This window comes from Sylvia atricapilla, chromosome 2 (genome assembly GCF_009819655.1).
Source record: "Sylvia atricapilla isolate bSylAtr1 chromosome 2, bSylAtr1.pri, whole genome shotgun sequence".
Classification (NCBI taxonomy): domain Eukaryota; kingdom Metazoa; phylum Chordata; class Aves; order Passeriformes; family Sylviidae; genus Sylvia; species Sylvia atricapilla.
In genome coordinates, this window is record NC_089141.1 from 80,975,195 (window position 1) to 80,996,942 (window position 21,748).

General features: G+C 40.3%; 1 protein-coding gene across 1 annotated transcript in view; it reads left to right on the top strand.

Moving 5' to 3' along the window:
• Positions 1 to 2,661: 2,661 nt before the first annotated feature.
• The window catches only part of P2RY8 (P2Y receptor family member 8), a 33,456-nt gene continuing 14,369 nt past the window's right edge, over positions 2,662 to 21,748 (top strand). The window contains exons 1-2 of the mRNA XM_066313544.1: positions 2,662 to 2,748; positions 6,268 to 6,353. The gene's annotated coding sequence lies outside the window, so the exon portion shown is untranslated. The remainder of the gene's footprint in view (positions 2,749 to 6,267; positions 6,354 to 21,748) is intronic.

The following is a 21,748-nucleotide window of genomic DNA, read 5'->3' on the forward strand; positions in this document are numbered from 1 at the left end:
TGGGAAGGTGGAATGACAGCTTGCATCTCTCCTGTTTTCATGTTACAGCTAACATTGTGTCATGTCCTCACAGAAGGTTAGACCTTCCTCTGCTCATGGAATGACAGGCTAAATCCATCAGAGAGACCCCAAAGCAGGTCCTGTATTTAGCCTGCAATTCTGCATTCCTCCAGACCCTCCTCAGCTGCAGAAGAAAATCTAGTGTTTGCTTCTCTGGGAATAACACTGCTGTTAATAACATTTAGCCTTAGTACAGCTCCCTAAAACCGTTTATTTATTTATCTTTTTTTTTATGCAAAGGGTTGGTATGGCCTGAGGCTGGGTAGTGCAAATCAGATCCCCATCTGCATCTGCTTCCTCTGGGCTCCAGGAACCAAAGCCACATTTAGGTCAACCTCAAGGTCGCTGCAGATTGACCCTAGAGGAAGACCTCTGCACTGGAGAGATACTGAGGAGCTTTCTAACATCACTATTTAAAAAAAAAAAAATGCCACCAGACTACTCTAAAATATCTTACACAAGAGTCATGTCCCTGTCTCCCAGGAGAACACAGTTGAAGTGCAGGTTTTTTACCAACAAAGGCAGGAGCCCAAATACTCATGGACAGTTTGAGATAGCTCCAGGGAAGGCTCTCAAAGTAAACTCCAGAGCCTGCTGAGCTCAGTGAGAAGCTAAATGTGGGCTCCACCCAAAGGAAACTCATCTATAAAAAATTACACCGTTGTTCATAATCATTCTGAAAGACACGACCAGTGTTCAGAGGGATGATTTCTTAGCACTTAATTGCTTTCTAAGGAAATTTTAGCATGGCCAAATGAATGTCATCAGATTGATTATCTTGTAGAAGTAGCAGTATTTATTATTAAGATTATTTGATGAATAAGTAGTTTTCTTTTCATTATAATATGTTATGATACATCACAGTATATAGTACTGCAACATTAATTACTGCATATACTCATCATAATACTCCAGGGATTCATAATTACATGCTGGGTCTTTTCATTCTGAAAGTTGCTTTCCCCAGTTTTAGAGAGGAAAGTTTTTTTAAAAATGGTAGTGAATTAAAAGTTGCAAATTTTAAATTATTTGTAGCCTTAAGGATCAAAAAGTGAAAATATAAAGCTCTATTTCTAGCCTGCAGTATTTGAACTACAATATTTGAACTAAAAGAAGATTGTTAAAAAATATAGCAACCAAAGAAGCAAACCCAATCTTATTTTTTAGAGGAGGTTTTATGGGGTCTGATTAAATATATTTTGCACTCTTTGGAGCTATGAGGCTGAAACTCCTTCCTGTTTACCTGTGGGCATGATGAGAATACTGACAGTTGGTTTCAATTTTTTTTTATATGTGGAAGTGAGAGGAGTCAAAGCAAGAACTTGAGTCTCCATCCTGCAACCGTGTTCAAAGTAAAATGCCCTGGTGTTTCTGCATATGAAGCTATAGCATCAATAGCCATAGCTTGAGGAGTCACACAAATATTTTGGTCTCCATTCCAAGACAGCAACTAAGCACCTGTGCAGATCAAGGATCTTGAGTATCCTCATTATTTTTGTGGTAGACTGTAAAAGGATAAACTTCAAACTTCTGCCTGCAGATCAGCCTTATCAGTGTCTTGTGGGAACATGCCTCTTGAGTCTTTGTTACTAGAAATAACCATTAGGTAAACAAAGGTAAAACTTAACTTGCAGAGAGTAAGGATTTTTTTGGTCGTTTTTATAAAATCTTGATTTCATAAAATGTCATATGAGCATATATGTCCATATAGCAGAAGGAACTCTGATTTGGATATTAAAACTCCCAAATAAAGAACCTTGCAAAGATCTTTTCCTTTTCACTGCCTAAATTCAAGAGTTCCCTGAATTACAAACTCTAGTGTAAACATCTACAGGGCAAATGCTCAGAACTAGGTAAGACAACCTCATTGCTGTCTCAGAAAAACCCAACACGGGGACCCTCCACAGGCTCAGAAGCCCAGTGCCACCTTGGGCACCTTGGGTTCTGTACAGCGGTGTCCACTCCCCAAAAGTAGCTTATGCTCTTGTGAGCAGCTGGCCTTTAATAGCTTTCAGGCTAGTGGGTGTTTATAGGCCCAGTCTCAGAAATGCCTTTTAGTCAAACAGATACATTTAGGAGAGAGAAAGAGGTTTTTAGGCACAAAGGGTTTTTTATGTGCAGAGGACTAATTCCTGATGCTTCAGGATACCTGACTTTCAGCTGGAGACCCTCTGCGTATCATACACTAAATGCTTGTCCAGGCTGCAATGGATGCCACTCCTTCAAATAACCTAGTTTTTTGCCTTGCTCTCTTAGTCACCACAACACTGGATTCTTGCTGAGAATATTGCTCCATTGCTCTAGACCTTTTCTATAAATGAGAGCTGAGAGGTCAAACCATTACTCTAGGCCATTTCTGCACTTCATTACGTAAGCGTCACTCAACAGCAAAATGTTCTTGGTCACAGTTATGCAGAAAACACTACAGTTTTTCTCTTCCACAGAGGTGAACAGAGTCTTCTCCTCTGGCCACCTGCATATTCTGTGTGAAACTGAAATCGTGTAGAGCAGAGCATTTTTTACCAAACTGCGGTGGTACTTGAAAGACTTCGAAGTGAGGAAGGAGTTAATATTTCAAAATAGTCATTTCCTGAGTCCTCTGGTTGGATGAGTCAAAACTTTCAACTATTTCTATTTCTTCTCTGTCATTTAGGAGGCTTTCAAGGTGCACTGTACCTCTCAGACCAGGTAAGGAACACAGATTTTCACTTCTTCATTGTTTATTCATAATAGTTTTTCAGAGGAGCCAGGCTCAGTCAAGACTGATTTTTTCTCCCTCCTATTATTTACATCTGAAGTGATAACAAAGTTCATTGCAATCCAAAAAGTGCATGTGTCTCTTTGTGCCAGATGACTGTGAGCTGTAGAAATAAAGAAAGGATGGTATGGGTTAGTAATAGGGCAAAGATAATTAAGAAATTTTGTTGCACATATTTAGAAGTCAGACTTATTACAGCAAATACTGCAGCAAAAGAGAAAGAAAACTCATTGCCAGTTTTAAGGAGTTCATTCTTCAAGAACCACTAACAAAATAAGGAGTTCTCAGGTGCACAGTTTGCTTTAGTAAGGAGAGTAGTAAAAATCATAATGTGTCTTCAACTCAGTTTTTAAAAAGAGGAAGAATGAGCTTCTACATACTGGGGGACAGAAAAAAAAATCAAACTAGACAATTTTGGACTAGTTTTAGTTGTAAATCTGGACTTGATATCTATCTTTAGCTATTGCAGAGTCATGTACTGTACTCATCCTGAGACTGCTCTGGAGGTTTGCAACAGCCCAACCTTCACACAGAAGTGACTGTGGAACAATATCATAAAATGATACCATTTCATCGGGGTCTTTTGCTGCATAAAAGCTGAACTCAGACAAACAGGCACCAGAAGGAAGTCCTGTAAGACTGTGCACTTTTGCATACGGCATTTGTTGCCTCTTAATAGATATGGAGATATTATTTGTGTGAAAACATTTTTGTTTTGTTTAATAGCTTAGAAACAAGCATAAACAAGCCATCTGTGGGGCAGTTATTGTAATAATGTCCTGTCATCATGTCACTGTATAAAAAGGGAAATTGTACATGCCATACTCATCCCCGAGTGAAATCATACACTGGTTTGGCTTTTGTGGGTTTTTTAAGATGCAGGGGTTTTTGTCATTTGTGGGTTTTTAAGTCTTTGCTTGTAATCAGTTTTAATGTTTGGACATTGGCTCCTTGAATGTTTGGTTTAAACACTTTCTGGATTTTATATATAGTAGTCAGGAGAATCTAGTTAGGACTTTTTACGGACACAAAATTTCCGTCCATGTTGGGACTTCATTCCTAAATTGTTTCCACTTTACTTGTGAAATTGCTGTTAGAGTAGCAATCGGACCTCTGTAATGAATTTCACCCTTCAACAGACTCGATCCATTTGAAATTCTGTCACTGCATCTACAGATGGGGAATTCATATGAATCCCAGCTGATGCCAGATTTGTGCCCTGGTTTTTGCAGCTCCACAGAGCAGGCAATCTGATCAAGAACCCCAGTCTTCCCTTGCAAACAGCTGTGTCAGTTTGGAAACAACCAGAGAGCATGCCACCATTCTGTTAGGGAAGAGGCTATGGCATGGGCAAAAGCATCTGCATCAGCCTCAGTCTTCTCAGTTTGAACATCAATGCTAAGCAATTTGCTGTTACTTACAGGTCTGAATGGCCTTAGTTGGTAAACACTTGCAGCCTATGCCATAGTTTGCTGGAGGAAAGCTGGCTGAGGTGTCCCTGCCATCCTACAGTCACATTTCCTTGCTACTGAACAGGCACAGCTCAAGGGAAAGTGTTCAGCAGCTTTGTGTGGGAAGAGCAAACTGAGCCCAGGCATCCCCTGTCACCAACCAGCATCTTACCCACTGCTTGTGCATTCACCTTCTGTCTTGCTGCGTGGGTTTGGGTTCGACTCAGATGTGTCTGCCTGTCCAGATACTTAGGCTTTCAGTGATTACTGTTAGTGCATGATTTAAAATGTTTGCTCTCAGTGCTCTGTTTCAGCACCAGTATCTGTGTTTGATGTGGGATAAGGGTGCACTCCTCTCCCTGAGGCTGACACACCTTGTGTAGCAGTTATGTGTAACAGCACTGAAAACTAACAAATACTAGAAAGGTCGTTCCTTGTAGGGTTTCTTTGGTCTGCCACAGTAACTGCTGCGCTCTGGTCCAGTGGCCAGAGGGGAGAAACCCAGACACAACTCAGTGGCAACAAGTTATTTTGTGGTAGACTCCTCTGTCCTGCTCGAAAATGAAGGCACACCAAGACTGTCACCCTATGTCTAAAAATGTTCTGGTGTTTCACACATGTATTGCCGCTTGAAAACTTTACTTCCCATTTGCATAGTTTCCAGATAAAAAGCTGCTTTGACACAGAAGTTCAGGGGGCTTCACTGCTGACAACTGATGTTTGCAAAGTTGGACAGAAGGGAGGTTTTCTTATCAGGCATGCTTATTGACACTGGTTCCATGCTCTTCACAGGATGCAAAAGGAGCTTAAAATGTAGCTGTTCTCTGAAAAATGACATTACAGAAATGACATAACAGTTTGGACCTTGACTATTGCCTCCAGAATTCCTGGATGAGCTCTATTTACAATTAAATGTCTGTAGGATTGTACTTTTGTCTTGATTATTCTAACTGCTAGCTTTCAAATGGGAAAGTCAAGCTGATGTTCCTCTTCAGCTTACTATATATACACAGGAAACCTTAGAGGGACCCAGCCTGAGAGTTAAGGTTTAAATAGATTTAAAATGCGTAATATAACCCAACTGTTGTCTAAATTTAATTGATAATCAATCCAAAATATCCCACAGAATTAATTTTCTACATCTTTGAATCCAGTAATGTCAGTTTGATCCAGTTCTTTTTCATATACTTTTTGGCTGGAAGCCTTCTGTCCTTACAGAAATTTTCCATTGGTAATCTTATTTTCCAGTGTTGATGAATATTTAACTAAAGCTAAATACTCAGAGAAAGAGAGAGAGAAATTTGTGTATGCTTCATGCAGCAGCTCAATAATTAAATAGTGGGTTTTAGCTGTCATTGATATCCTAACGGAGAGATTCTGCCTTTTTGCACACAGACTGATGAGGGTCCAAGGGTTGTTCAGGATGGGGCCAGGTTTCTGTAAGCTTGGTCATCATAAGCTGCACATTTTGTCACATTTTCACACTACTGCATGAAGAATTCAGGCTCAGCAGCTGGTGAATTGAAAATCCTTGCCCTCCCAACTGCTGACTAAATCTTGAAATAAGAACAGAAATTACACCTTGCTATGGTCATAAAGAAGCAGCTAGGGCTACTTACTGTGAGATATACTGCACCTGATTCACATCTGCAAAAATGAGAAGAAAATAGCAAACCAACAAGAAGTTTGTGCTCATTTATCTTTTCTTCATCTTCAGATGCCTATATTCTGAAGCTTTAGTAGCTCTGCAAATGTATGTTGTACAGCTAGTGAACCACATATTTAAAGCTGTAAAAGAAAATAGAAATGTTATCAGTGCTTGTCACTGTGTCACTGTTTGTAATTATCTTTAGATATTTTGGGGGGGGTTTGTTTGGTTGGTTGGTTTTGTTGTGGGTTTTGTTGTTGTCATTTTTTGTTTGTTAATTGTTGTTGTTGTTGTTGTTTTGTTGGGGTTTTTTAATTCTTAAAAGATTTCTTGTTTGTTCCTTTCTGCAGATCTCACTCATAGAGGAAACCTGATCTGCTGCAGCACGGAAACATCAGTGGTGAAATGGCGGGACAAATTCCTTAGGGAGCTGTGTGTAAGTCTGCTCAACATTTAAGATGAAAAGTTTTGCATTTTCTTTGGCAGGATGTTACATGCAGAGTTTAGCTGTATGAGGCAATTGCTGAGGCAATAAGGGAATATTCAGGAACACAAGATTTCAGTAGGTGAGTAAGCACAAAGGCAGAAATAATCTTGTTAAGACTTTTTCTTTCTTCACTGCCCTGCATCCCCTCAACTTCTGAAAAACATGATTGAGACTTACTAAATCATGCCCAACTGAAATCCTGTTCTCCCAGAATCCTGGATACACTGAATAGACCCCACTTTAGGACTGCAATGGTTCAGCATTTGAAAGCTGTGAGAATAAATAAACCTCTTTTGTACTTTCCTCACTTCACCTTGTGACAGTCAAGCAGTGCAGGGATCAAAGGGAAATCCCCCTGGAACACAGATAGTGGTGAGAGATAGGGTAGGAAACTGTGGCTAAGCAAGCACTGAAATGGTGAGGATGAGACCAAAAAATAAAAAGGAAAACTGGTAGTAGGAACTCAGGTAGATAAGGACAGAGGGTGGGATCTGGATAGCAGCTAACAGGAGGAAGAGAGACTTCAGGTTATATGCTGCTGATGATGAAAGTGGATTTGCAGAGGACAGCAAGGTGTGAGTCTTTCAGATCTTTCCTTCAAATACTCTGGAGAACCCTCTGAAATATCCAGGTCTCAGAAACATGGAAGTAAAGCTTGGAGGCAGCACGGGTGTGTCTGCACCCTCTAGTGGGTTACACAGAAAAAGCTTTTACCCAGCAGTAACTTTTCACTTCTTTTGCTGGAACCAGTCATATCCTGATCTTTAGCATATTTGACACACCTGTAATAATTATTCTCAGCCTCTGTAACATGATGGCTGCATCCAAACTTCTTTTCTGAGATGATCTTTTGTCTGTCATAACTCCTGAACTGTACAAGAAGTTGATTGTGGCTCAGAGTCTTTTGGGGGAACATTAGTTGGTGTGAGACAAAACTGTGCCAGAACTGTAACAGCCCAAGCAACTGAATTTCACGGTCTGAGCACTGTTCTGACAGTGTTAAATTTACTTGACATAGTTTACATGTAGTAAAATCTCCCTTGTGCAGGTGGTATATTCTTCAGATTCCTGAGCGTAGATATTACAGAGTAATACTTCAGCACAAAAAATCAGTGAACAACCTGTTTAGTGGGAGACCATTTCCTGTCTCATCTCTCCTCTACTTGCTGCTGGAGGGCACGCTGACCGAGATGTAGAATCACAGGAAAAAACAAAACAGCCTTGTGATTTTAGTTAGTGACTGAGCAATGTTCTGGGAAATATGATTCTGCCACTGAGTCTACCTGAAAAGAGATGCTGAGAAAAGCTTTTGTGATGCTGAGAAAAGGTCACCTTCTTCAGAAAAGGATACATATGAAATGCCTGAATGGAGCTAGGATGGAACTTCAGAACTTCAGTTCTGAACAGCAAAAATTCTGATGCAGACTACAGGCGAATCATACCATAGTAGTTGCTTCAGATAACAGGATAGCAGTACTTAAGGTACTTAGAGACCAATATAGAGAAGATATCCATTACCAACTATAGAACAAATGGATTTTGACAGGACTGAGAGAGCTGGTCTGGTGCCACCAAGGAGAATGCTTAAAGAATGTGAGTGAAACTGTTTCTTCTTCACAAATGCAAGTACTTGCTTTTCAAAAGGTCAAAGAGTAGGAAATAGTATAACTCCTCCTCTGGAGCATGCTCCTAAGAGGAAGATCGTGCACATTCAACTCTGTATTTGGAAGATATTTAAAGGCTTATCCACCTCTTTCCTTACTAGCTAGGTAGTATGCTATAACTATGGATTGAGCTGAATTGCACCCAGCCAGCAGAAGCCGGAACAAGCAAAAGAGGACAAAAAGAGGTCAGCATCCTGAAATACCATTCAGCTAGAAGGCTAAAGATCTCATCTCTTTTCACTGTTTCACAGTAATCACTAGATAATTCCAAAGGCCAAACTAAAGAGTAGATTCCAAGTCATGTGCACTTACTTGATGGCTGCCTTTGTCACCAGACTAGAGAATCTCTTGCCCTCGTTCATAGTGATTTCATCTTTCTCTAAGTTGTTGTATTGATAATTCTTTAGTGTGCATCTCTGATGTGAAAGATGAGGAGTAAACAGAAGCTTTGTGGCAAAAGCAATCTCCACCTCAAATAAGTCCTCTGGTCAGACTTGGAGGGCAGCTTAAGGCATCTATTTCCTCAAATTAAGCACTGCTTTACCATTCAGACAGGGAAGGGAAGTGTTTTTCTTCTATCAACTGTCTTAAAAAAATGCAGAAAATTATATTTAGGCCCCAGAAAGAAAAGGCAACAGGCAATTTTAACAAAAGGAACTTCGGCAAAGAAGTTCAAGATTCAGGTCTCCCTGTAGTTGCCCTGTGAGACTATGTTCTGTGAGACTCAATTTTTTTTTTCCCAAATTTTAATGTTTTTAAGGCTCATCCTTTGTCTGCACTGGATGACGTGTGTGTATGGCATGTGAAGAGTGCTGACTTCACACTGTTCCTTATTGTTTTTCTGGCTATTTCACACCCTGTTCTGGGACACCTAGGCCTTCACTGCTGCCTTCATCTTTTCACCCTCGTAATGCTTATCTTCCAGATAATTCTAATTCAAATCTGGTTTCAAGGGGTTAAGCTTTCAGAAACAGGCACCAACTCTGAGTTCCTAGTTTTCAAATGTTTATTAAAAGATATCTGGATCTGATTTGCAGAGTATTGAGTACTCACAAATGCAAGTATGGTCAATAGAAATGTGGCTTTGAAAAAGTAGCATTTTATTTAATTCCAAATGCTCTTAGAAATCAGGTTCTAGGCAACCCAGGGCCTTCAGCCATCACTTCTTTTTGTAATATATGGGTAAATAATCTTTATATTAGAGGAAGGCTGCAAATAAGAAATTTCTGAAGCACTTTGATGCTACAACACTGCATGCCATAAAATGCCCAAAAATAAGTTGTTTAGTACTTAGGAAAAGAGTGAACAGTACATTGTATGTAGGGCATAGCATCAATTATTGAACCATCAGGAGAAAAAAGTCTACATTTTTCTGATAGGATATTTTGCCTTTGGAATATTGCTGGTTTTTGCAACAGAAATCAAGTGGAAAAGGGCAAGCTTAAATATGTCCATCATCCAGTGTGTGACCTGTAGAGTTTCTTGGCAACTGGACTGATTTCCTCTCTTCAGCTTGTTGACTTCCACCATTTCACTAGCAGGATCATTCAGCTAAAAAGCAACCAGGGGAGCCTGCTGATGAAACTCTGTCTCTTAAGATATTCAGCTTTTTATTTATTTGGGCTGATAGAATAGTAACCTTCCTGAGATAAATGGGCATTGTGAGGATTTTAACATGGAAGGAAAAGACAAAACATTTTCATAAGGGACATCTTCCGTTCCCCTCAATCACAAAGCTGCAAATCAGCAAAGCTGCTGATCTCAGTTACACAGTATTTAAATCCACAGCACACGGATCAGAGCTGTTGGAGTCTTTAGAAATGCATAGTTAGTCAAAAAGTTTGCAACCTGTCCATGATTGCAGCTAACGGAAGTTGGCTGCTATCACATGAATGTGAGACTGAGTTAAACAGAAGCAATATCAAGATCTTAAGCTGGACTGAAAACTGCCTTGCACATTGCATGAACCTCTCCTTATCAGCCCAATTTGTGACCTGAGTCTGTACATCCCTGTCAAAGAAAATCATTGGAACCCAGTCTTTCACATGAAAAAGTTCCTTCTTGGTCACCGATTTTTGCCATAGGCCATAAATGTATCTTTAACACCTCTAAGAGGATGAAGAATGAAATTTCCTGTTACATGTCTGGCGTTTGCAACCTCAGCAATTCTCAGCAGAGGAGATACATAATCTTAAAATCTGGTCTTGGTGGATAAAATGGCCTCACAAACGCATCACTGAAGTCTTTTATGGTGAAGTGCATGTTAAATGTTTGACCTTTAAAACTATACATACTTGTGAAAAATATTTTTTCAGCTTTTTTAATTAAATGTTTTCCACCAACAGCTCTTCTCTGAGAAACTAACAGGACACAGCACAGTTTTACATGTGGCTAAACGTAGGCTGATAGCTTTGTTCAACTCACGTGTATGTTTCTGCTAGTGTTTGTGGGTTGAGCACATAATTACCCCCACATGAGAGGGGCAGAGATCATAGCCAATATGGATATCAGTAACAAATATACCCTGGGCTTGGAAATGTTTACACTGAATGGGGTGGATTCTCAGCACCTCCCAGTTTCTGCTGCTGCAGTACTGCAGAAACCAACTGTAAATTTCCACAGCAGAGCCTGGGAATCACTTTGTTAAATGTGGAACACCAGCATGTGGAAAGACTATTGCTATGCCAGTTAGCTGCAGGAGGGCAGAGAGAGAAAGGAATCTCTTTTTCTGCAAATTGTGTTGCAGAAAAATCAGTTCCTTTGGTTGTGCCTATTTTTCTGACTGCTATAACTTATCTCTGTGGCTACTGTAGTCATGAGTGTAGAAGGAAAAAGAGATGGTCAGAAACAGAATTATTTAGGTTGGAGAAGACCCTTAAGGTCATCTAATCCAACCCTTAACCCAGCACTGCCAACTCTGCCACTAAACCATGTCCTGAAGTATCATATCTACATATCTCTTAAATGCTTCCAGGAATGGTGACTCCACTATTTCTCTGGGCAGCCTGTTCCAATGCTTGGCAATACTTTCCATGAAAGAATGTTCGGTATTATTCAGTCTAAACCTCCCATATTGCAATCTAGGGCCATTTCCTTTTTTCATATCAGTTACCCGGGAGAAGAGACCCGCCTCCACCTGGCTCCAACCTCCTTTCAGGTGATGGTAGAGAGTGATAAGGTCCTTGCTTTTCTTCAGACTCCACACCCCCAGCTGTTCTTAGTAAGACTTGTACTCCAGACTCCATTGTCTGTCTCTTTACAATCTCCAGCACCTCAATGTCTTTCTTGCAGTAAGTGGCCCAAAAGTGAAAATCTTTGCCATCTTCAAAAGCACATGTGGTCACCTGGAGATTTGACTTTTTAAAGTTTGAAATAAAAACCTCAGTGTTGCAGCTTGCCATTGCCAATGATTTTGTTGTTCACAGTAACATGCTACAGGAGCTGTAAATGCTCCCCTGCCCAAACTTGCCGCAGCAAAGTAAAAAAGTCCACACTCTCTATGTATCATCAGTGTAAACATTTCTAGTGAGTCTGAAGAAAATATGTAGGTGTATGTTCACAAAGAACCAGCCCAAAATTCCAAGTGTGCCAGGTGTTAGAAATAAAGCCATGCTTATATATTAAAGATATTTTAGTGTCCAGCTATGGGCCTAAGACTACTGAATACTAAATACTTTCACTTCCTTCAATGGAAGATAAATATATGGTTCATTCATAAACTGGGTCTGTCATATGTTAGGTGAAGCCGGACTTGGTGTACCATTTGAAGACTGAGATTTGTGTACACAAGAAATACTTTTTCTTCAATTCTGAGCCTGGTTTCTGTGAATATCATTCATTGACTGATTCATAGAAAGAATTGTCCGGCCCAAAACCTTGGTGTAGATTCTCTCTATTATCTCCATCATGCTGCACAGGGCCCCGGCCCTCACCTTCCATTTCTGCAGCCCGGGGTCACTGTGCCCTTTTGCTTTCTTCTGGCAGGGAGACAATAGATTCAGGCTGAGCTTTCTGCATGGACGGACATAAGTGTCTCAATGTTCTCCTCCTCCTCCTCCTCCTCCAGAGAAATGTGCTGCAGAGACTGGTGGGGGTTTATTTCCTTTTCTGAGATCTGAGCCAAAGCTTAAGTCTCTTGAAGTGTAGCCATCAAAGGCATCAAAAATAAATAGCTCGCAGCAATGCTGGTAAATATATATCTTGCAGACTGTTATTCACTGCCTTATTGTTTCATGCGCAGTGTTTAATGGGATTATATGGAAGCAGAAAGTTAAGCTTGCAGCAATTAAATTTCGAAATAGTTTTGAACATCAAGATTAAATGTTTTCAATTTTATCTATCTTATTGATATTTATTTCACTTATTAAATTAATTAGTCCTAAATCATCCTTACTCTAAATCCTTTCCACAACAACTCACTTTGGTGAGAGATTATGCCATAGATTTTGGCAAGGCACTACATCAGACAGTTGCAAACAACAGCACTTTTTTGAATACATTTGCAACGTGTCTTGTGCATTATTTTTTTTATATGCATTATGGCTACAAGGATTGTATTGCTGCTAAATCACAACTATCAATCACAACAAATGACAAGAATATTTCCCCAGTGGAGAAACAGCCAAATATGATACAATTTTTTAAAAGCCAACAGAGCATTCTCAGATCAGAATTACAGAGTATGTAAATGTTCTTTGCAAATCAGTTTGTATTTATCTTTTTGACACTGACAGTCCCAGTGTCCTTTGTGGCAAACCCCACAAAGTTTTAATGTGCTTGCTCTGTTTTATATACTTTTGATCAAATTGATATCAAATTAAATAACAAGATAGAAAAAATTGTGCTACCCTACACTTTGGAAGGGTTTGGAAACGAACCTCTCTTCTTATTAGAAATAATCTCTTCACTTCATGTTTTGGTCTGGGTGAGTGAGAAAACTGTGCTTGTTTTTTTGGCTAAAAGTGTAATGTTTCCATTTCTAAAATTCTTGTTGCAGTTTCTACTAGTTATGAACACCCACACCCCCAGGAAAAAAACAAAAAAAAACCAAAAAAAACCCCACACCTAAAACAAACAAACAAACAAAACCCAAAAAACCAACAATAAACATCCAGTTTGGGGGTCTTCAATGTTATTTATATACCAATTAAAATGTTATCAAGAATTTCTTAATTTTTTTCTTTGCTTAAAATCAGATTGTTTCAACCACTACTTCCTTATTTCTCCCCCCTTCCTCTTAACTCTTTAATAGAGAATCTCTACATGTGCTTTACTTCTTCATTTACAACCTATGAATAAATCAATCTGTGCATCCTTCCAATTAATTGATTATGAAAGCTAGGCAAACTTTAGGGTAGCTTTTCATCAGAACAGCAAGAGAAAGTTGGAGAGTTGGCAACAGCTTTTTAGGAGTGGGGGAGAAATGGTGCCTGTCTCTTACCCCTGAAAATCTTATAGTCTGCTCATTCATCCTTCTGACAGAGTTTTATTTTGACAGCCTGCATCACAGATAGCATCGTATTGTCACCACACACCACTAAAAGTGACTTGATCAACTGCTGCTTTTCTCAAACCTTGTCCTTCACAGTGATGTACCCACACAGCCGCTGATAGGAGTTAGTCATGCCAGCAGTGACAGGATGTCACAAGAGATAGCTGAGGTCTCGTGCTGGTGCAAGAAGGTATGTGTAGATCTCCTCTATGTATGTGTTGCCTCAAGTTTGCCTGCTTTTCACTGTTTGCATTTTGTTCTCACGCAGCTTCAAGTAAACTATGTATGTTTTTAGAAATTATATCTTTGTTTACATTCTTCTCCTCTGAGAGGAGAAAGATGATTGATGGTGATGTTCACCAACGAAGTCAAAGAAGTGGCTACCTGTGTAGCCAATCTTGGCCTGTCTGTAAATTTGTATATATTTGGAGTCAGAAAAATAAAGTAGAAGCTTTCCTGCTTGACCTCCTGCTGCCTGCCTCGTCCTTTCATGCTCCTAACAGCAGCCGCACGTGTGACCCTCCGTCACATGTATGTCCTGTGAGCCTCCTTCTGTTAGAAAAACATTGAGTCAGTCCTTGCTCTGAGGCCAACCTGAGCCTTGCTGTAGCTCGGTGAGCACAGCTTTCATTCTCTTTGGAGTCCTTTTCTCTGGCCTGGCCTCCTAGGTTTTTCCATGTGTAATTGCCTCCCTTGGCAGGAAAATGTAGTCAGTGTAAGTATGGGATCTTTACACTGTTCTTCTCCCATTCCAGCCAGGAAGGGGGAATGTGTAAAGGACCTTAGCAAGACACAGAGCAAGTAGATACCTAAACCCCTGTAGGCTGAAACTCATCATCATGAGACCATCCATCTAAACAACACAGGAAATCAGAACTTTTTTTTCAACAAGAAACACTCAGCCAGGTGATTTGCAGTGAAAACTTCACACCCACCAACAAAATTAAGCCTCACACACTTCCAACAAGTACCTTATATCTGCCTGTGAGAATGGTGCAAAAATGTGGAGTTGAGTCAGGTAGCTTTTCTATGCTGAATTTCTTTCCTAATCTGCTGGGACAGAATATCTGTTCTCAAAGAGTTTAGCAAGACATTTTAACTCCATGGTCTGGAAGATTGATTGAGTGGCAGTACATCTGGAAGACCTGCCAGGGTTCTTGAACTAGAGAAAACAACTGGGACTGCAATAAAAGCAGAAAAGGCAAGTATTTTTATTTGACTGCCACTGATTCTTAAAATAGAGGATAAAGACTATCCATCCATCCAGTCTGGCACCATGCTCACCAATGGATGATATAGGTAGGAGCATAAGAGATTCTTTTGCAAAAGGGGCATAATCCCAGGAGGCAGAGCAAAGCAAATGTGCATTTGTGACTCACATGATATGCCTTGCATCAGGCATCGGCATGTTCACATGCCTGACCTACTTGCTGGGATCCACTCCAATCCTTTACTGAAGGAGAAAATTTTCATCACATGTTTCTAATTTCTGGCCTTTATTCTATCACTGAAAAAGGCTTTGTGAGCCTAAATACTCTTTTGTTGTCACTAAGTACTAAAACTCAAGACTGAGGTCTTCAGCTGCTCGCCTTTTCCTAAAGGTGCCATTATCAAAACTATGAGCTCCAGTCACTAAGCCCATATATCCTAATACCCAGCTCAGGCAGAAGGCCTGAAATGAACCACAGTTGCTGAGTGGGGGGAAGACTGTTCCTTGTGCTGCACCAGTTTGAGAACCCAGTATACCATCAATTGCCAAAACACTTATTGGACTACATCCTCCATGGGATACAGAAAGATGCAAGATGTCAATGCCATGTGCCCTTTACTCCTGTGGATACTTAGGGCACTCCCTACAGACTGTGGATGTTTACCTGGCCTGATTGGAACCAAGCATTCTTGCAGAAATGCATTATTTTACAATAATGTTATTTATCTACAACTTTACTCCTGCAGCTCAATCTGTCCCAGGTTGCAAGGTGCCACTGGGATATAAATTCCATGGGTGAGAAAAAAACTGTAGTGATTGTTTAGTAGTTGAAAGGAGAAGACATCCAAAATGCATTTCTTATTTCAATGTCACTTATATATTTTCTGTGATGTAACAAATAGAAAATCTGACTGCTTGATGGGGTGTATAGATTTAAATCTCATTGCTCTGAAGAGAGAAATAAATTCATATCTTCCACATCCTCATTGTGTGATATTTAGGAAGTGTGAATAATACTCTCGTTGCTGGTTTGGATACTTCTGGGTTTTATGAAATAAGATGGAGGCAGTCATCTCACTGCAGCAGAAATTTAAGGGGTAATACATGGTTGTATCTAGAGGTCTCTTTGAAACCCTCCACAAAGTGTAAAAATCTGAAGATTTCTGAGAGACTAAGGTGTTTCTGTCTAGCTTTCTTGCTTCTCAGTGTCCTGGTTTTCTGTATCTCATGGTAAAATTCCTAATTATGAGCTTATGAGCTGATGAGGTGGGGACATCTCAGATGGGACCATGCAAACTCCTCGGCGGCAGGTGTAGAAATTTCCATTTCTACAAAACCGGGCAGAGTAGGTGTGGATGCTGCTGCACTGGGCTCTCTCTGTGGATGTACATTCTGTTTTAACTCCACTAGGTACCTGCTGCTCTCCTGTGTCTTTTTTTTTTTTTTTTTTTTTTTTTTTTTTTTTTTTTTTTTTTTTTTTTTTTTTTTTTTTTTGTGATTGAGCAAATCTAACCACAATCTCCTTTTACACCCAGTTTCTAAAGAAAGTATTTGGTCTGGTTTTCAGCTGAACTGTTGTTTCACTAATAACAAGAACGAGACATCAATCAGAAATCCAGTATACAAAATAATACACTGATTCTGTAATACGAGGTTTTCAGTCATTTGAGAACCAGAGAATCCTATAGTACCCTGCAGTGTATGGAGATATTTCCTCTTAGGATATTATTACAATATTATATTTCATGCAGAAAATATATCCACTACCTCTAAAAATACTTTTTTTATTTTGATAATTGATTTAGGAAGTCTCATTATATTATCATTTAAAGTTCAAGGAAGTGCTCAATTTCAAAAGCCATTTTAAATGTTCTCCTTATAACTCTTGTAGCATTTGCAAAGCAAGACACTAATACTCCTTGAAGCATCAACAGCAAGGTAACTGAGTTGTGCAAGAAATATTAGTATTATTTAAAGAAAAAATTATATCAGAGTAGGAAAGTGACCTTTTGGGAAGGCATTGAGCAAGCGAGAGAGAGCACTGGAATCAAAGATGTTCTGTTTATCATCCTCAAGAACACACCTACAGTCTTGTCAACTCTTGTCAATCCAGCGAGCCCTCAGAAGACACCTGATTCTTAATCATCTACCTCTTGTAATTGAAAGGAGGCTTTTTTTACCAAGAGATACAAAGAAGTCATGAACATTTTCATCTCCTTATTGACATGGCTCTCTGAGGGAGTGATGATGAGGAAGCTCACTGCGAGTGTTGCCTTCAGCCCACTTTATGGCAGCATTTTAGAAGTGGTTTTGGAGGCAGGCATGTCCAATAAGGTGGCTGCTTAATCTATTCTAGAAAGTCATGTTGCTTTGGATATTGTGGCACTGTGGGGAGGCCACTGACATAGTGGTCAAAATATTGTTGCTGTGTTCTCATTGACAATTTTTGCAGCAGGAGACAATTTTGCATTTGCTTTTGCTTTGGCAGAAGGGTGCAGGGAAACTAGTCAGGAAGGCCACTGCTAAGGACTGATTCCTAAAATATTTAGATGCCTTCTGAGGATCTAAGGTAAAATCAGCATATTTTCCAAATGTTTTGCATCAGGTGTGCAAAGAAATTGGAAAAAAATCCCTAGAAAAATACCTGTTTATTAATACATATGAGAATGGCAAGGTGTTGGCATGTGATGTGACCTAAAAATAGGCGACTCATAAAAACACATGTTCAGACTAAAAAGTACTCTGTCTTGTGATTAGTGTGACCATTTCAAAGTATTTCCTATTGTGACTGTATAACCTTTAAAAAGAAAGAATAAGTTTGAGCTGGTGAATTGCTAGGTCTTATCTTTCTACTGGTCTTGGTAAAAAAAAAGGGACAGATTTCCTTTACATTAAAGAAACAGGTAAACAAAACTAAATGACAAACCTTAAGGAGTTTGTGTAGGTTAGTTTGCATCATGCTGTAACAGAATGCTCTAAAAACTGTCAACCCACTCAGTGCAAACACAAGTGACTTCTTACACGTAGTTTGTAGTACATCTAAGAAGCATCTACAGAGGTGGTGTGGGAGTGAAGGGAGGGCTGAACTGAGGAAACTGCTTTTGAAAGTTGTTTTTTTGTGAGTGCAACTTTTTTAGAAGAATTTCAGAGAATGGAAAGAGGAACTTCTACTGAGCAGCTAGGCCTAACTTGTAAGAAACTTTCCCCACATCGTGTGGTGAAACATCTTTTATCACTGCACTCTTATCTTTAATATGTTGGCACTATGGCTTGCTCACCTGCATGGATGGGCAGATGGATGGGGCTAGAAGGGATTCTGAGAATTTATTTTGTTTTTCAAGGCTCTTTTTACAAAAATGTAACGCATAACCTTTATTAAACCACAACCCTCAAGAAAATAGATTTATTTTAAATCTTAAAAATCCTTTCCTTTTCTTTCTCTGCATATTTGTATGATGATAAGGCCATGTAAGAGAGGGAAACACACAGAGAAGAAGAAAGGGAACTAAATTGCCTTTAGGTTTTTAGAAAGGTCTTTCTGAGGCATTAAAATAAAAAGGACTCGGGTCTGTTTCCTTCAGCTCCCTGAAAGAGCTTCAAAACACTGGTGGCACTTTCGTTCATTTGCTTGCCAAACCACATTAACCCTCCTGCAGCACTCAGTGACCGTCACAGGCATGGGTGACTTCACCTCACATGCCCCACCCGGCCTCCCCACTGCCGAGCTGATGCCACATGCACATGCAGAAGATGCATGTGCACATGCACAGCAGGAGATGCTGGCTGGATGCCATGTGTGCACATGCAGAAAGTGGGCCAAGATCCCAGGGGATTTCATCAGGGCAGTCTTGCAGATCTGTGGGAAAACCCTGTGATGGCTCTGAGCCCATGAACTTCTCATGAGCAAGCACAAGCAACGAGTCCCAAAACTGGGACTAAAGCTGGGAACTAAGTAATAGCAAAAAATAGATAACCTCCACTATTCTCAGAAAGAGAAGTGAGAAAGTAGCTGGTGCTGGTGTTTCTTCACTGTGAGCTGAGAAGCAGGCTGCATTTTCAAAAGGCCCATCCTGTCTCTATTCCGAGGTAGCTGAGGGCATCCTTGGGGTTTCAGAAGAGCAGGTGGCAGCTGTGGTGGCTCGGATCACGTCTCAGCCAGTGCCAAAGCTGAGACAAATCAGGTGTCTGCAGCAAAGGAGCTTCCAGTGGCAATTCTCCTTCATGATCTGTGGCACCACAACGGAGTGAAAAAGAGAACCAAAACTTTTTGATAGGGAAGCCCTCATGAGAGCCCAGGTTTCAAGCTTGGCATTTGCTAACAATTCTCAGTTAAGCAGTTGAAGTTGTAGAAATTTATTTGCAATAGTTGATAGGCCAAAGCTCTTTGGCATCTTGACTGGGAAGGAGGAGACCCCAGGTGAGTGCTCCTGCCACTGTAGAGACTCAGGATGGCAAAGGCCTGAGCTGAAAACTGCTAATCCTCATCTTGTGAAGATCTCTTCACTGGGTCGTGGATAGCTGATTTCCATAAGGAATCACAATTGATGTTCCTGAAGACACACGTCACCAGAGTGTATTTTCCTAGTTCAGTTAGGGGTACTTGAAAGGTTTTGTTATTTCCATATTTTTGCTCTCACAGCTGATTTTTCTATCCCAAGCACATTGCTGCTACATTTACCATCCTTGTTATGGGATTGATGATGCAGTCCTCAGTCACAGCCTTCAGCCCATGGAAATTCAGTCTTGTGTTGATGCACCTGAATTGTTCACTGGATGTGACACAAAGATTCCAAGTAATGCAATAGTAACCATCCTGAAGCAGGACAGCCCATTTTGGCAGGGCTTTATCAGTGTGTGCCTTGGCCATACCATTCCTCACAGTTACTTTCTGTCATCAGACTTCTCAGATGCCTAAATTAGGTCAGATTCCCAGCTGAAAACCAGGGCAATCAGCCTCAGCATTTTTACGCTTTACATTTAACGGCTTTTTTATGTATCTGACTTTTTTGTGGCTCACTGGTTTATGTGATGTGCTTCACACACCTCACACGTAGCAACTGTTTGTCTAGTTCCTTCCTGGACTTTATTAACACCTTTTCCTGTCCATTTTATTAAGACTGCAAAGGATTTAATAACATTCCCACCACTAAATACGTGTCATCCTGAACTGCACACTTTCCTGTGCCAGTTGGCTCTCTCTAATTTTTAGTTTAAAAACTATAAAAATAATTTTCAGTAACAGAAACATTGCCCTATTTTAATTTAGGTCAAACCATATTTTCCTGATGGCACCATCTGCACCAAACATTTCCTTTACTCTTAAGTGAATCTATATAATTTTTTCTATGTGTCTGTTGTCCAGTTACACACTGGAAGTGCAGGAATGTGGTAATATTTCAGAGCACTCCACTTAGAGGTCTCTAGGGCTCCTAACAGCCCAAATTTTGTCTCCAAAGAACTGTCTCCTAGTGCTCTACCATTATATGTATCTTATTGAAGCATAAGAAAGCATAAGAATCAAAAACGCCTTAGGGCAGGGTCTAGCTGGCAGCCTCTTGCAAGGGGTGTTCCACAGGGGTCAGTACAGGCTACAGTCTTGTTCAACTTATTCATCCATGACCTGGGTGAAGGGACAGACTGCAGCCTCAGTGAGTTTGGTGGTGATACTGAACTGGGAGTCATGGCTGATACGCCAGGGTGCTGTGCTGTCAGCCTGAGAGACGTGGACTGTGTCGCCCACACAAACCAGCTGCAGAACCTTTGACTTCTGCCTGTGATTATTTCATAGGTAGCACTCTTTATAACAATGTATCAGCATATATCTGACTATACTTAGGGCACTTGTATACTTCCCCAAGCAAAAAGAATATGTTAGACAAGGATATAATACAATTTCTCTCTTATTTATGTGTTTAAATTAATTAAGTGCAGAGAGGACTGGAGAGAAGACTAAACCCTGAATACCATGGCACTTACAGACAGGTTCAGCTGAAAAGATGAACTTTGACTTTCTGTCTCACCTATATTTGAGGATATTAAGGAGTCAAGCAGATGTGGTTTCAGGGTGCTATTCCTGTTGTAGCTCTTTGTATTAGTGTGATAGCTCAGCTGGTCACAAAGATCTGGACTAAAGGTGAAGCTTTTCTTAGAATTCTTTTTCCCTTTTTTCCCATTTTATCATCTCTACTTGTTGTATGTTAGCAGTCATACCTCTAACTCGTATCGAATTGCCAAGCTGAGGAGAAGTCAAGAAAAAACGTTTGAAGTCGGAGAAAGTAATAATTATGCTGGCTCTTTGCTGCTCTTTTCCGTGCATATATGGTAGTGCTTCTAAAACTAGGTCATATCTGCTCCTGTGATCTCCTGTTTCTGAGGTTCCTGCTACCTGTGCACTGTGCCTTTGGGTAGATGAGCTCTGCACTGTTCAGGCACTTGTGAGTCCATATTGTGCCCTGTTCCAGCCACAAGCAGCACAACTGCAGTTATTGATGCTCAACATAAGCTGTGAGTTTTTGCAGAGAAGCCAATTTTCAGTTCTTTCCAAGTGTGAAGAAAGTGATTTTTTACAAGCTTGGAAACAATGATCTTGCTTCTACCTATGAGGCAAAGAGCTCTGATGTGCTGTGCATACAACACACAGAGCTGCCTCGGGCTTCACTGTGAGCTGCATGAATAGCAGACCTACAGGACTGCTCCTGAGAGAATTGCATCCTGGTCATGCCATTGGGCCTCCACAGATGATGTGATCCTAATTAAAAGGCAGAATCAGCCAGGGTACCCCATGACTGTAGCTTGAATGCTATCGAGTGGTGATGGCAATTGGTAAAAAAGATTAAGAAACTCTCTCTAGCAGACAACCACAACCACTTACTTATACGTGACCATATACACAAGCAACTGAACATCACTCCAGAAAAATACAGCTCATATACAGCTCAGTAGTACAATTCACATTCTGAGCTGTGACACTAAGCAGTAA